General features: G+C 40.4%; 1 pseudogene across 1 annotated transcript; it reads right to left on the bottom strand.

Annotated features, from left to right (window-relative positions):
• Positions 1–1376: 1376 nt before the first annotated feature.
• LOC306639211 (olfactory receptor 4C11-like) lies at positions 1377–2386 on the bottom strand (annotated as a pseudogene). The gene has a single exon. The product of its transcript is annotated as an olfactory receptor 4C11-like (transcript).
• Between the last annotated feature and the right edge of the window lie 12357 nt (positions 2387–14743).

Raw genomic sequence — 14743 nt, 5'->3', positions numbered from 1 at the left:
TTGAGTGACTAAAATTATGCCAATATTATGGATCATTCCTGTTTTTTCACTGTGGTTAGAAGCTAGGAAGGACAGTTCCAAATATCTTAAATAATATAAAAAAAATGAAGAAAAGTACATCACATTTTGAATGAACAAGGCCTAGGATGAGAGAAAAATAGAAATAAAGTAAGACTTTGGTTATAAAAAGAGTTGGGATCCAAAGATACAAAAATCAGAGAAGTGAGAACATTAAGGTCAGAGAAATGAAGCCACATTTTAATGAAAATGAGAAGAAAAATATTTTCTCAGGCAAGGAGATCAGTGTGATATTACTAGTTAGGCCAAATCCAAATATATTACAGATAAGCTTGGAAACATAACGTGTCCTTCAACAGAGCACCCTGAAATCTAGGTTGCAATATTTTAATATCTTTTCATTGACAGACTGACAAAAATGAAACATTTTCTCTTACACTAGGACTGTACCTCATACCTAGACAAAACTGTACTCCCATGAAATCCTAAAGCCCAAAATTTCACTTTGGTGCACATGTTCGTTCTTTGCAGTAATGATGATACTAGGTCTTTTTTCTTTACTGTGACTATTTCAACAATTATATGTCATCCATGATGGTGGTAATCTTTACAATTCTCATAATTTTACAAAAGATTTTCAATTCATCAACAAAATGATTTGGGCGATGTGCACTGGTTATAACAAAAATAATAAAATAAATACATGGAAAGAAATTATGGTTAAATACTCAGTAAGTGCATTATAACCAGTATTGATCTTATTTTAAAAGAACAAGGGATCACTCTATTTATGTTTATGAGAGGAATAAAAGGCTACTTTTCAAGTTTGTTACAAAACTACTCAAGTATCAAATGGGAATTAACTATCTGATATTTATGATCCTTTGGGAACATAGTTTTCTTGGGGTAACTTTGGGTTGTTGATTGTTAAGGCAGATAAGAGATGACACAGATTTAAGAGTGCCACAACAGATTTCCTCAAAGATTTGATATTAGAAATGCATGTTGAGAAAGAAAATGAAGAATAAAAATCACAATCTTAATAGTGTATAAAATAAATAAAATTATAGAAACAATAAGATCTGTCTCCCAAGCTTCCAAGGGCAGGGTAATCAATGCAGAGAGCCACAGTGTGTGAGCAGTTGCTCCCCAAATATGGCTGCACTTGGTATTCTATCACTACAAGTAACGTGGCCTTAAAATAAAAATATTCATTCTGCTTATTTTACCAAACATCCTACTGAAATAGAATTATACTATAACATCAGAACAAGAATATTTATTTTTCTCTATGGATGCAATTTTATTTAAATTATCATAGAAGTAGTAAGGAGCCTACCACTCTTCACTGCCTTGCATCAGAGTTTGTTGAACCATAACTTTCTGATGGCATTTTTGACTTCTACATTCCTCAGAGTGTAAATCAGAGGATTGAGCAAGGGTGTCCCAATTGTATAAAATACAGCCACCAACTTATCTATTGGAAATGTAATTGGAGGGTGAGTGTATGTGAATATACATGAATCAAAGAGAATAAGATAACCACAATGATGTGGGAAGTGCAGGTAGAGAGGGCTTTCCTTCTTCCTTCTGCACTGTGATGACTTAGAGAATGTAAAATGAAAGTGTAGGAGATAAGCAGGATTATGAAACTCACCATGCATATGGCCCCACTGTTAAACACTATGAGTAAATTGATGACATAAGTGTCCATACAGACAAGTTTCAACAAAGGTTGCAAATCACAGAAATAGTAATCAATCATATTGGGGCCACAAAGGGGTAATTTCAAAGCCAGGAAAAACTGCACTGAAGAATGGATACAAGACCCAAACCAGGCTAGAATCACCAATGCTCCACAAACCTGTGGGTTCATGATAACTGTGTATTGCAGGGGCTTGCAAATGGCCACGTAGCCATCAAAGGCCATGAGGATGAGAACCAAGGTTGCCATGCAGCTAAAGAAGTGAACAGCGAAGATTTGTGTCATGCACTCATTGTAAGAGATGACTTTCTTCTCAGCTATCGCATCTATAATCAATCTGGGGGCAGTGCTTGTTGAAAAGCAGGAATCTGAAAAGGATAAGTAGAAAAGGAAAAAGTACATGGGACTCCCAAGAGTCCAGCTGTATCGAATGGTCATCAAAATGAGCAAGTTTGCCAACAGAGTTGCAAGATAGAGAAACAAGAAGACCACAAACACTATTTTCTCCTTTAGAATATCCTGTGTTAACCGAAACAGAATGAACTCATTCACACTGTGATTCAACTCCATGGTTACAGTGAGTAGAGAAAGGGCACAGCTGAGAAGTGGTTTATCTGCAAATAAAATTGATGAAATGATAATTTGATAGTAGAAGTGGACTGCACTCAATTACATCTTTGTAGTTCCAAAACGTTCAACATAATACAGTGAGTCTCCCATTTGTTCATGTATTGTAATGACTTGGTAAAATTATTTTTTAAGTTGATGCCCTCTAACCATAGGCATTGATGCAAGGTCTTCTTACTTGGGACAAAGAATATGATATTTTGTGGAAAAGAATAAAACCTACAAGTAATTGTGGTCTCTGCCCATCTCTGAGAGCTAGTGACTCTGTTGTAGCACCTTACTCAGGTCATCTTAATGTTTTTTTAATTTTCATTTTTATAAAAGTTAAAGATTCCAACAGACTCGTACACCAATGTATATGGTAAAAATGTGCAAAGAATGGAAATGCATCTCAATTACTAAAACTGTTATCTATATATAATATCAAAGTATTAAATTAGAGAGGTCCTCTTGTAAAATCCTATTTTTAGATATGGACTGAGGTTTGTGCCCATTCTTCCTCATCAGTGTCTTGACCAAGTTTTGCTTTAAGATGGAATTATTTCCTCCACTTTTGGTTCACACAGTCCTAATTTTACTTTCATTTTCAATCAGCACACATGAGATCTTTAAATAAATCATTAAGTTTGGAATTAGTAAGTAAAGTTACTACATATTTAAAACAATCCATCACTCATGTTAGATTGAGTCTCACACCTTACACATTAAACTTAGTGTGTCACTTTGTATACGCCTAAAACTGAAAAACTGGATTTTCCTACCAAGTTTTCAAGAAGTGTTTGTATCTGTCTGTCTCTGTTTTTTCCAAATCATTAACCTAAAGGATTTCAATACATAGACCTTTTCCCATCATTTGTTCAATCTTCCTTTATGTGCACACTTCTCTACACAATTTAAATCATCCTATAATATTTAACTTTCTGGCCATCACAAAGAGTATCCATGACACAATATTTCATTTTATCAATTATAAATTAACATTCAAAATTTCATGGTATAAACTTTTGATTTATTTTCAAAGTTGTTTTCAAATTTTAACTCCCATGTATAAACTTTTGCACAAATATCTTATTTATATAAGTTATATTTATGAATTTTATTTAAAAAAGACAAAGGGATCTCTAAGACATAAAATGTATACATTTTTAAATAAATTGGTAATCATTCTCTAATACCCTTCCAATTTACTTGCATTGATGTTTATTAGAAATATTTTGACTATAGGATAGGAGTATTTTCACAATAAAATATTCAAAGATTACAGTGAATTACAAGATAACAATTCATATTTTTTAATCTCATTCTCCAGAAGTAACTTTATATATTATTCAAATTTTTCATATACATATGTTTTTGTTAAATATCCCCTTTTTGTATAGATACTCAGTAAGCTTATACTGGATTTCTCTAAGTAAAATCAGTATTTCATAATTAGTAATTCTAACTGTCCATTTATTTCTAAAATAAACTCATATATTGTAAATAAAAATTTAACTTTCTTTGCTAAAATAGTATTAGTTCAATGTGATAAACTAGGGTTTTTATAATAACTACAACTGATTTTAATTCTAGTTATCTCTGACAATTATAAAACAGAAAATGAACTAATTATTAGTTAATTTCAATACATTAGGTTCCTCATGAGAGAAAACTAGAAAGCGAGTGTGAGAAAAGGACCAGTTAGAAATTACAAGAAGAAGAAAAAATGCTTTTCATCAGGTAAACACACAGAGGTTCTTCAGAAAAAAACTACTTTTGCATCAAATACAAAGGCTGTTTGAAATACAGTCATGGGCAAATGATGGACACCCACGCTATCCAGGCATGCAAACCTATTTTGGTTTATTTTAAATAAGAGGATAAAAAGATTTAGGGACAAGGAGCACTTTGTCAAGATCCTTGCATAAGCTTAGGTCAATACTGTTTCAGGTTTATCATTGAAACCAGTTATTATTTCTTAAACTCCTGAACTAAACTTTATCTCTGATTTGGGGGACAACCGTGGTAGTGAAGCATACCATTTACTCTTCTTTAAATTTTATTTCTGCTCATTAGAATTTTAACAAGTTCAAATTATATCTGGGCACAAAACCCTTCTGAGCTTTTGTCCAGAAAATCATCTACCTCTATCCCTTTTCTTTGATATTACTATGTGTTTTGATTTGACTTGAATAAAATACTCTATATTACATATTTTCCTTGTTTCATTACCTTATGGTTTAAACAAAGGTTCACTATTCTTATTTCATTTGATGTGAATGTTTTCTTACAAGGTAAGTATGGCCACTGGTCTTGTTGTTTTCTGTATATTAACTGTGACCTGTAACATAGAGAGTTTTACTAAGCAAAACCAAGAATGGGATGTTGATACTAAACAGTTATTCTCTTTTGTATCTGCCTCACCTGTCATGTAATATAACAAACCACAATCTTCCATGTAGATTGCATCCTCAAAAAGAGAAATCTTGAGCCATCAGAAAATGCCAGTTGTTTTTATTTTCCTGAATTTATCATAAAATCAAGTTCTTCAACTTTCATGTTGAGAAAAGTATCAAAACATGAATTAGAGAGCTAATGAATAACAGTGAAAAGGAGACAGGGCAGAGAGTCAATGAATCTGAGTAGCAGAGAGGAGAATGATAGTGAAGAGAGAGCAGCAGAGTCGGGGAAGGAAAAAGGAAGATCTAGAGAGGAGAGGTCAAAGGAGTCTGTTACCCAAGATTTCATCTCAAAGTTTAGCCTCCTTCTTTCCTACCCAATTCAATGCTCTTGTGCCAAAACCAGAGAGAGGGAGTTGTGCATCATGAGCAAGGAGGACCAAAGTCCTGAAACTCGAGGTGGGTAAAAACTGGAGTCCTAACATATACTCTGTCCCAGAAACACCACCACTAGCACTAAACTCTTCAAATGAGATGATCCTATGATAAAAAGTACAGCCATGCTGGGTTCAATGTCACGGTGATGTCTAATTCCACCTTCTGTTAACAGAAAGCCATTAAAGATATACTACAACTTCCTGCTGAGGCCAGGGGGGTATCATGAATCCTGGACCACCATAACTGTTCTTTTGGGAAATACTCCCCAGGAGCTCCACGTTTCATAGGAGAAGTAGTCAGTATAGTTTCCATCAAATCAATCTAGAGAAGGTAAAGTGCAGAGAGCCTTTCAGAGAGATTAAAACTCTTACCTCTTTTCTTTTAAGCAAACAGATGATTTCCAAGAAACTTCAACTTTCATTTACAGGAAACTGAATCACATGAAGCCTGGTTACAGCTTTCTATCATAATGACTATGAGATGTGGAGATACTATGCAGAGAGGAGATTTTACAAGTGGACATTACGTATTACACATGGTTCCTCCAAAAGCACTGTGTCATATGAAAACAACAATTTCTCTACTGGAACAAGGAACAAAGTTGTAAAAATTGGAGGAAGTTTCTTAATTTGGTTCTTGAAAACATTATGGAACAAACTATTCCAGTGTTCGGAGAAACCTCTTAAACCAGCATTTTTTCCAAGTTTGTCTTTGGTAACAGTGTAAGTAAATGAGTTTCTTTTTATTGGATTGGATATTTATAGTAATTCCACAAAGGTTTTAGAAGCCTAAGGTTTTTATTCTCAGGAGCTCTAAGAAAGACAAACTCCCAATCAGTCAGTCCCAAAGGTTGTCAGTGAGTTACCTAGTTAACACAGTCTGAAGACAAGGCAGGCACTGGGGTTAAATTTCAACTCAGTATTAATAGCAGCTGAGGAAAACTTGCTCTTTTTTTTATGTGATTATGACTTAAGTCCCTCTCTTATGTAATCATGGAATTCATTGAAGCCAGTTAGATGTCCACCTACCATGAGCCCTGGCTCTACCACTACCTGCTATCTGAATTTAATCAACTACATTAATCTCTTCAATTTTCAATTTAATCTTGTGTAAAAGTCAACTAATAATATTTATTTACCCCATTTCCACTCCCCTCTATGTTTTAAAACAGTGCAGAGAGAAGAAAGGGATGAGGATTACTGAATATTTTTTAACACATTTTTCTTTTTATTTGTAAAGAAATATTCTCTTCCACACAAGGAAGATGGCTAGATATTTGCATTTGAATGTGATCATAAGCTACTAAAGTTGGGACGTTACAAAATTACTTTCCTATGCTGGATGGAGACTGTGATTTATTAGCTATTGTATATATCTGCTAGGTATTCCATTGCCTCTGGAATACCTATAATGAGGTTTATGTCACAGATCCAGAGATGGGGTGGGAGGACAGAAGCAGGAGACAGACTGCACAATGCTTCACACTTTTGCCCATGTGTCTGAGCACCAACCAGCAAGTCCAAGTGTCTGAGAGAAATATCTTAGGGAAAATATTACTGCCAGCCTGGCCTTTTTCATTGCAAACAGACTGGAAGAATTTTGAGAACATTTTTTGGTGTGTCACCTAAAGCTTTTGGACCTCAACTTCTCCACCAATTAAATGGGAGTGTGAAGAAAAATTTATAATGTTATCATTTTATCAGTATACAATTTTATAAAGACTTCAAGATATATCATAAAAGAAGTAATCCCAGACTCAGAAAAAGATGCAGAAGTAGTTATTGTGTTTTTATGAATCCTTCTTAAATATGAGGATTAAGGTGAGAAAGTGAAAAGACTCCCTCAAGGCGACAAAACCCATTAGTAACAAAACGAGCTTAGAATCTAAATCTCTAACTAGGAGTCTAAAGCTTTGAAAAAGAAAAAAAAGTAGTAAGATATTTATAGTAATGTCATAAGATTTCTTGTCCTGTAAAACAAGATCAGTCAACTAGGCAGGAGTCTGGGTCAGTGATCTCACCTAGCACCTTCAAGCGCTGAGTGAATTCTGTGAATGCACATTAAATATTTCTTGTGGACAGAACAGTTGAGATACCTAACAACTCCCCATAAAGCAAAACCAGGGCTAGCCAGGGATGGATTGAGGGCAGTGAACTCTGGTCATTTAGTCACAGAAAGTATGCAAGTCGGAATAGATGACAACTGATATTTGTACGCTATCATCATTTTTCTTTCTTTCTTTCTTTCTTTTTTTTTTTTTTTTTTGTACCAGGGATTAAACCCAGGTGTGGCTCTCTACAATTGAACCACAACACTAGTCATTTTAAAAAATGTCTTATTTTTAAAAAAGTTCTCACTACATTATTGAGGTTGGCCTTGGACATTGTGATCCTCTTTCCTCAGCCTCCCAGGCCCCTGGGATTACAGGTGTGTTGCTACCATCGCAGCCCAGCACTCTTTTGTCTCTCTCTTTTTTTGCGGGGGGTTGGTTTACTAGGGATTGAATGCAGAAGCACTTGGCCCTGAGTTTCTTAGTGTCTCACTTTTGCTGAGACTGGCTTTGAACTCACTTTCCTCCTGCCTCAGCCTCCCAAGCCTCTGGAATTACAGGTGTGTTCCTCCGCACCAGATCACTCTTTGTCTTTTGATCCACGTGTCTTATGTAAAATCTCAGAGTGAATTAGGAACTTACTCTAAAATTTGTTCACTTAAAGTTACTTCTTACTAGGGTAAGCATGTCAATGAATAATAAAGAAATTGTTCAGATCAAAACTAACCAATAAAATGGAAAATTGAAGTGATAGATTATTTTATTGAGATCCAAAATACCTATAGATCACTGAAAGCAACTTTTATTTTTGAAAGCAATGGGAGAATGAATGGAGAATGAACAGACTTGTAGAAAATAACTTAGTATAGACATAGGAAATAACTAAAAATAAAATTTTTTGAAGGATCCCATTCCATGCCATGTTAAAATATGAACTGTAGTTTTCATCACTATCTGTGTGCTAATGACACCAATGACTACACGCACTCTGCCAACATTTCAATAGATTAATGTCAGAGGTGGGTTTGAACTTTTCTAAGGGAAGATATATCATGCATTCATTCAGTCAAAGTATGTTTAATAAGACAGAGATGCATCAGTGAACCAAAGGGAAAGAAATTCTGTTCCTTATAGCTTAGGGTTTATGAAAGGAGACAAACAAAAATACAAGTATACAAATTATATGGAGGATCAGAGAGTGATATAGCTGTCAAAGAACAGAGAGGGTGACAAGGGGCTTAATGAAAGCCACAATGCAGAGTTCTGCCTTTTAAAACACAGGTGATGTGGAATGCATAGGGAATCAGGGAAGAGAGTGAGCTGGCACACTGATGGAAGAGGGGTCCAAGTCAAGAAATAGGTGCAGAGACTGTGAGCTAGGAGATGCCCCAGTGTGTTCAGTGAAAGAAAAGGAGCCCAGAGGGAGGGAGGGTGTGAGAAAGAAGCAGTCAGGGAGGTCACAGCCACCTAAACTATAGAGTCTTGGAAGTGACTGTCAGGACTCCACATTTTCCTCTAATCAAATGGAGAAAAATTGCAAGATTATGATCAAAGTCATGTTTTCAGGGTACCTATGAGTTAATACAGCACCACTCCTGAATTATTTCCCTTTTAAAGTTAGAAACCTGCTGTTATTCTTTCAAATGTCCAGAAACATTTTTTTCAAATCTCCACTTTTAACATTGGCACTGTATTCTTGCAAATTCTTTAAATAACTCTGGTAACTCCAAGGAGCCAATGTCGTGTTAGCCCAACAACATTGTTGGGATGAGTGTCATCATGCATAAACAGATCTACATGGAAAACAAAATGCAAATCTAAAGCCACATCTGTTGTTCGGAGAGAATGAAATATTTCAGTACATAGGTTTGTTCTAGAAGCTACCTGATAACCAGAGATCACTAAACTTTAGTAATAGAAATGACAAATGTATCTACATTTAAATTATCTTTTTATTGATAATTGTTCCAATAGAATCATTTTCACTTGGTAGTCAAAGCTAAAAAAATTAGAATCATACAAATTTAAATGAGATCCTCTTTTAAAATTGACTTTTTACTTTGTAATACTTTTGGCTACTATTTTTTTCTGCAAGAGGGAAATTTCACCGCACTATGTATGTACCTTAATAAGGCATTGCTGGTATAGAGGTGTTATAACAGTTCCCTTTGACTTTACTTGGATAAGAAATGCTGATTGTTGACTCCCATATGGAGTGTGCCCAACTATCCCTCCATAACTGACTGATGGCTTCTGATCTGAGAGGAGCTATCCATAGGCAGAACTCTTTCTCAGGAAACACAAGAAGGGACTCAAATTCTGCACCCCACACTGAATGCTGAAGTCACCTGACACGGGGTGTCCTACAGCAGAGGTTTGGTGAGTCTCTACCCTTTATCCATCTTGAGTCCTAGTTGTTCTTCAACAGTAACTAAGATCACTGTCATCCATATTTTATAACATGAAATGGTATGAATAAATTTCTGTTTCTAATGTGCAAAATATTTTGTTTTCACTCTGTAAAGTTCTTGCGAAGTAGAGAGAAGGGAGAGTAATCAGTAGGTAATCTCTCCATTTTTTCTTTCTTTCAATTTTAGACTCAGAGAAACATAGAATTCAATTCTTTTGAATTTATATATGAAATATCAAATTGCCCAGTCAGACCTGATAACTCATGTGAACATAAAAACCATTTCCTGAACCCTATGTGAAAGAATGGACATTTTTTAAGCTGTTTTATCTCAACTCCCTAAGGTCTCCCTCCCAGTAATGGGAACAAAGCCCTTAAAGCTGTTCCAGGAAACAGCCCCAAACAGAGAGTTAAAGAGTAAATTGAGCCAGATAGTCAGATAGTGCTCAGACAGTAAGATTACCAGAAACTAGTGACCAGAATCTGCGTCCTGTTGTAAAACATTGTGAAACTTGTTGCATGTTATCAGCCAACTCAGACCCCCTTTGGAATTTCCCGGTGGCTTTGTTCCCCTTTTTTTCCTTTTTTTCCCTTTCATGTGTGACCCCACCTGATGTGTGGTTTCTGCCTTTATAAACTTGTAAGATTTTCTGCTAGGGACTCGACTCCTCGACTCCTGCATGAGTCACGAGTTGGGTCCCAGCACGCCGGAATAAAAACCTCTTGCGGTTTGCATCAAGTGACGCCTCCTGTGGTTGATTGGGGTTGACGTAGAGCTGTGGGACAGAGTTGGGGTCTCCTTTTTGGTGGTCTTATATTTGGGGGCTCGTCCAGGATAAGACGGCCCCCCCTCATCTGCGGAGTCGACCTGGAGGTAAGAAGGGGTACCCCGAGGTTGTCTGTCTTTGTCTTGTGTTTTGTTAGTTGGTCTGGTCCTGTGAGTGTGCTTTTGGTTTCAGTTTCACAGCCATTCCGCGAATCCTGAGAGTGGCTGAACAGTGGTCGGTAGACTTTCCCGGAGGGCCACAGGTTGCAGCCCTGGGGGACGCCCCAAGGGTGGAGGAGGGCCATGGACGCCTGGTAGTCTCCTATGGTAAGGGCGCTGATAGGGTTCAATTGGTGGATCAGATATTGGCACCCGTCTGATTCTGTTGTATGTTTGTGGTGGACAAGGTGGAGTAAGTGGGTCCTTGTATCTGTAGCATTTTTGTTGTTATTTTTGTTGTTTGTGTTTCTAACAATGGACGAACTGATGATGGGACAGACTGTGACAATCCCTCTTAGTCTGACATTAGACCATTGGGCTGAAGTTAAGGGAAGAGGTTGCGACCTATCAGTTGAAATCAAGAAAGGCCCATGGTGGACCTTCTGCTCCTCAGAATGGCCTGCTTTTAATGTAGGATGGCCAGCAGAAGGGACCTTAAATCTATCTGTCATTCTTGCTGTTAAAGAGATTGTTTTTCAGAAGGAACCTGGAGACCCTCCGAATAAGCAGCCTTACATTGTGGTCTGGCAGGATCTGGTGCAAAATCCACCCCCCTGGATTCGACCTTGGGTTGCAAAACCCAAGCCCCAGCCAGCCACACAAATCCTAGCCTCCCAATCTCCCAGTTCTGGGGGGAAATCCAGTCACTCAAACCCCCCCAAGAAGATTTATCCCGAAATCCAGGCTGACCATCTTCTCCTTGACTCACCTCCCCCATACCCTCCTGCCTTGGTCCCCATAGGGGGTCAGGAAGAGACAGAAGAACTGCCGGCCCCTGCAGTCGCCCCCTCTGCTCCCCCTAACGAGTCTCTGCCAGGGCCCACGCAGGGCACCACGGGGCCTGCTCAGGGTACCAGTAGCCGCCGTGGAGTAACTCCCGACACCACCGTTGCCCTTCCCCTAAGGGCTTATGGGCCCCCGCCAGTGGCAACGGATGGTGGACTGGCTCCTCTTCAGCCCCTCCAGTACTGGCCTTTCTCCTCTGCAGACTTGTATAACTGGAAAACTAACCATCCTCCCTTTTCAGAGGACCCCCAGTGCTTAACCAGGCTGGTGGAGTCTTTAATGTTCTCTCATCAGCCCACATGGGATGATTGCCAGCAACTACTGCAGACCCTTTTCACTACTGAGGAGAGGGAGAGGATTTTATTGGAGGCAAGGAAGAATGTACCAGGAGAAGATGGACGACCCACCCAGCTCCCCAACATCATTGAGACTGCCTTCCCCCTCTCCAGGCCTGACTGGGATTTCAACACGGCAGAAGGTAGGGAGCTACTGACAGTCTATCGCCAGACTCTAGTGGCCGGGCTCCGTGGGGCAGCGAGATGCCCCACTAATTTGGTAAGGTAAGAGATGTTATCCAGGGGGCCACAGAACTCCTGTCAGTATTTCTCGAGCGCTTAATGGAAGCTTTCAGGCGCTACACCCCATTTAACCCTACATCTGAGGGGCAAAGGGCTTCTGTGGCCATGGCTTTTATAGGGCAGTCAGCAATAGATATTAAGAGAAAGTTGCAGAGAATAGAAGGGTTACAAGATTATACCCTACAGGATTTAGTTAAGGAGGCAGAGAAAGTGTATCATAAGAGGGAAACTGAGGAAGGGAAGGAGCAAAGGAAAGAAAAGGAGAGAGAGGAAAGAGAAAACAAAAGGGACTGTAAGCAGGAGAAGAACCTAACACGGATTTTGGCCACAGTAGTAGGTGAGAAAGGCCAGGAAAAAACACAAGGCAGGGCTAAAAAAAGGGTCAGGTAACCTGGGCAACCACACTCCATTAGACAAGGATCAGTGTGTCTACTGTAAGGAGAGAGGTCACTGGGGTAGAGAGTGTCATAAGAAGAAGATCAGGCCCGCCAAGAAAGCATTAGCCCTAGAAGAAGAAGAAGATTAGTGGGGTGGGGCTCGGAACCCCTCCCTGAGGCTAGGGTAACACTAGAGGTGGAGGGGAAGCCAGTTGAGTTCTTAGTAGATACTGGGGCTTAACACTTGGTCCTACTCCAACTGACTGGGCCAATCGCCCACAAGAAATCGTGGGTCATAGGAGCTACAGGGCACCAGCAGTACTCATGGACTACCCGAAGAACGGTAGACTTGGGAACAGGACGGGTAACCCGCTCGTTTCTAGTCATCCTCGAGTGCCCTGCACCTCTACTTGAGAGAGATCTCCTAACCAAAATGGGAGCTCAGATTACCTTCACCCCTGATGGCCCAGAGGTACCCCAAGCAAGGGAATAACTACTGCCCTGACTCTGCACCTGGATGATGAACACAGACGTTTTGAGAGACAGGGAGCAAAAATATGTCACATAAATAACTGGTTGAACAGGTATCCAGGTGTGTGGGCTGAAACAGCTGGAGCAGGACTAGCCACAGAAAGACCACACATAGTTATAGAGCTTAAGGCCACATCTACTCCTGTGGCTGTACGTCAATACCCTATGACTAAAGAGGCCCGGGAAGGAATTAGGCCGCATATCCAGCGCCTCCTTCAGCAAGGTATCCTAGTGAAGAGTCAGTCACCATGGAACACTCCCTTGTTACCTGTTAAAAAGCCTGGCACAGGAGACTATCGCCCGGTACAGGACTTAAGAGAAGTAAACAAGCGAGTACAGGACATCCACCCCACTGTACCTAACCCTTACAGCTTGCTGAGCTCTCTTCCCCTGGATCATATTTGGTACACTGTCTTGGACTTAAAGGACGCTTTCTTCTGCCTGCGACTACACCCTTCCAACCAAAACATCTTCGCATTCGAGTGGAGGGACCCTGACTCTGGGACAACAGGACAATTGACTTGGACGCGATTACCCCAGGGGTTCAAGAATTCCCCGACCCTCTTAGATGAAGCTCTCCACCAAGATTTAGCGAACTTCCGTGCCAGCCATCCCCAGGTAACACTTCTGCAGTATGTAGATGACTTACTACTGGCTGGGGCCACAGAGGAGGAATGCCAATGGGGCACGGGACTACTGCTAGAAGAACTTGCCCGCTTAGGATATTGGGCCTCCGCCAAGAAGGCCCAGATCTGCCAAAAGGAGGTAACGTACCTGGGGTACGCCCTCAAAGGGGGGCAGAGACAGCTAATGGAGGCCAGAAAAGAAACTGTGACTCAGATACCCATTCCTCGCTCACCCCGCCAGGTGCGAGAATTTTTAGGGACTGCGGGGTTTTGCCGCCTGTGGATCCCTGGGTTCGCTACCTGGCAGCTCCCCTCTATCCTCTGACTAGAGAGGGTGCCTCATTTGAGTGGGGTAATGACCAGCAGCCGGCCTTTGATGACATCAAGAAGGCATTACTGTCTGCCCCAGGCCTGGCATTGCCAGACGTAGCAATGCCCTTCGTCCTATTTGTGGATGAGAGGAAGGAAGTAGCCCGAGGGGTGCTGACCCTGCCTCTAGGGCCATGGAAGAGGCCGGTAGCCTACCTCTCCAAGAAGCTAGACCCTGTTACTAGTGGCTGGCCTGCCTATCTGAGGTCCGTGGCAGCAGTGGCAGTATTGGTGAAAGATGCTGACAAATTAACTATGGGACAAAAGCTAACGGTCTTTGTCCCTCACTCACTGGAGAGCATCATCAGACAGCCCCCTGACCAGTGGCTGTCTAACATCTGCATGATACATTACCAGAGTCTCCTACTGAATGGAGACAGGATCCAGTTCGGCCACCTGCCATCCTCAACCCAGCTACCCTACTACCTGAAACATCCACCCAGGAGAGTGTGCTGCATACCTGCCAACAGATACTAGCAGAAGAAACAGGGACACAAAGGGACCTCCAAGACCAGCCCTTACCAGATGCTCAGCTGACCTGGTTCACTGATGGAAGCAGCTACTTAATAGAAGGTAAAAGGGTAGCCGGGGCGGCAGTAGTGGATGATGAAAAAACCATCTGGGCAAGCGGCCTACCCGAGGGGACGTCGGCTCAGAAGACTGACTTACTAGCTCTGACTCATGCTCTGTGGTTGGCAGAAGGGAGAAAAATTAACATCTACACTGACAGCAGGTATGCCTTCGCTATTGCCCATGTCCACGGGGCCATCTACCGACAGCAGGGGCTGCTGACCTCAGCAGGGAAGGAAATCAAAAATAAAGAAGAAATTCTAGGCCTGTTAGAGGCCATTCACCTTCCTAAGAA

Source organism: Sciurus vulgaris (assembly GCF_902686455.1).
Source record: "Sciurus vulgaris genome assembly, chromosome: 11".
Lineage (NCBI taxonomy): Eukaryota > Metazoa > Chordata > Mammalia > Rodentia > Sciuridae > Sciurus > Sciurus vulgaris.
Note: the sequence above shows the minus strand (reverse complement) of the source record. Positions and strands in the feature narration are given on the sequence as shown.